Genomic DNA, 2249 nt, shown 5'->3' with positions numbered 1-2249 from the left:
TCGCGTTGTCTTGCTGTAATGAATCCTTTCGTATCTTGGGTGCATATTGCATTGAGGTGTTCCCTCGGATTAGGTTCAGTATTACTTGGTAGGATACCTTGTGGTCGTTCGGAGATTAGTTTGGACAACTGACCTATCAGAGTTTCGAGTCCTTGGATCGATGCTTGTTGATTCTTAAGTGCTGTCTCGGTATTTTGGAATTGCATTTCTGACATTGAGATAAATTTTTCCAACATCTCCTCAAGGTTCGATTTCCTTTCCTGTCGGTAGGGTGGTTGCTAAAATCCTTGGGGAGGTGGGCCCCTTTGATTTCTTTGGTTTCCTTGGCCTCCCCATGAAAAATTTGTATGATTCCTCCAACCTGCATTGTAAGTGTTACTATAAGGATTATTTTGAGTTCGAGGATTATTACCCATATAATTGATTTGCTTGTTTTTCATGTTCTGTCCGTAGGGTGGGTACTCAGAGTTCGCCACGCCTCCTAAATTTGAGTCGCACTGCATCACTGGGTATACCTACGTAGAACCATATAAATCAACAATCTTTTTATTTAAGCGTTCTACCTGATTAGTAAGCATGGTAACTATATCAATATTGAAAACACCGGCGGCTTTTGTTAGCTTTGTCCTCATGACTTGCCACTGATAGTTATTCAGAGACATCTCTTCGATAAACTCGTAGGCCTCTTCAAGTGTTTTATTGTTGATCGTTCCACCAGCTGCTACATCAATCATTTTCCTTGTTGAGGGATTCAAACCGTTGTGAAAGGTTTGAAGTTGTAGCCATAGAGGTAACCCATGGTGAGGACACCTTCTCAATAAGTTCTTGTATCTCTCCCATGCATCGTAAAGTGTTTCTAAATCCATCTGCACAAAAGAAGAAATATCATTCCTCAACTTTGCTGTTTTAGCCGGCGAAAAATATTTAAGTAAAAATTTTTAGGTCATTTGTCCCCAAGTAGTAATTGACCCTCGTGGTAACTAGTTCAACCACTGTTTAGCTTTGTTTCTCAATGAGAAAGGGAACAACCGAAGGTGAATGGCATCATAAAAAATGCCATTAATTTTGAAAGTGTCACAAAACTCCAGAAAATTCGCCAAGTGAGTGTTGGGATCCTCATCCTGCAAACCATCAAATTGAACAAACTATTGCATCATCTAAATTGTGTTAGGTTTCAGTTCGAAATTATTTGCAGCAATAGCAGGTCTAACTACACTAGATTGAGTTCCTGTTAAAGAAGGTTTAGCATAGTCATACATGGTACGTGGAGCAGGATTTTGAGTAGCCGCAATTGCAGGAGGCAGCTGATCACCTGGGTTTTCGACCATCTCTTCGGTTGGGGTTTGAGTATCGTCTTCTTGCTTGTTCTCTGTGTAGCGTAAACTACGCCTTATTTCTCTTTGATTTTTTTGAATTGTATGATTGATTTCTTTGTCAGAGAGCAATGGTCCTGACGGGTTTCTTCTAGTCATAAACTATAAAACCCTACCACGAGAGAAAAAGTAAATTAATAAATAATAAAATAAAATAAGATTGCAAGAAAAATAAATGGCTAAAGTAATAAAAATTTAGTGTTCCTAATATTCCAGTTCCCCGGCAACGGCGCCAAAAACATGATCGCGTGATTCGTAACAAGTAATAAATATTTATAATGAAGATCAAACCTAGACTAACTATTATCACGACGAAAAGGAAAGCATACCTATCGAACAATAGTATAGTAATGGCAAGACCGGGATATCGTACCCAAGGGAACCAAAAGTACTAGTAATAACTATCTTTTTATTATCTAGCCTAAGAATAAAAGGGTTTGTTTTAATTAACTAATTATTTAAACTAAGAACTCACAGAGAAAAGAATTGGGCAATTGCTTTTGGGAAAATTGATTGACTTGAGACAATACCTATGGGAAAGATCCACCTAGACTGTACTTGTTATTCTGGCTCCGAATCAGACAATTTATTCATTCAACTTGTTGCATATAGATCCCTAAGTTATGTTATTATCCCTATTCAAGACTAATAACGTCTAATCCCTAGATTGAATAACCGAGACTTTTCTCTAATTAACACTCTAGGGTTGCATTAACTCGATCTGTGGATCCCCTTATTAGGTTTCACCCTAATCCGGCAAAATCTTGTCACCCTATTTCTAGGCGCACAATCAACTCCACTTAATTATGGCAAATATACTCTTAGAAAGGGTCTATTCCTCCTCTGAATAAGAGCGTGTCTTGAATTAGTATCCTG

At 38.1% G+C, this 2249-nt stretch overlaps 1 non-coding gene across 1 annotated transcript; it reads left to right on the top strand.

The window, feature by feature from the left end:
• The first annotated feature begins 792 nt into the window (after positions 1–792).
• Positions 793–899, top strand: LOC128289714 (small nucleolar RNA R71). The gene has a single exon (XR_008279358.1). It is a non-coding gene; the product is annotated as a small nucleolar RNA R71 (small nucleolar RNA).
• The last annotated feature ends 1350 nt before the right edge of the window (positions 900–2249 follow it).

This window comes from Gossypium arboreum, chromosome 2 (assembly GCF_025698485.1).
Source record: "Gossypium arboreum isolate Shixiya-1 chromosome 2, ASM2569848v2, whole genome shotgun sequence".
Classification (NCBI taxonomy): domain Eukaryota; kingdom Viridiplantae; phylum Streptophyta; class Magnoliopsida; order Malvales; family Malvaceae; genus Gossypium; species Gossypium arboreum.
This window is presented reverse-complemented; position numbering and strand designations above follow the sequence as displayed.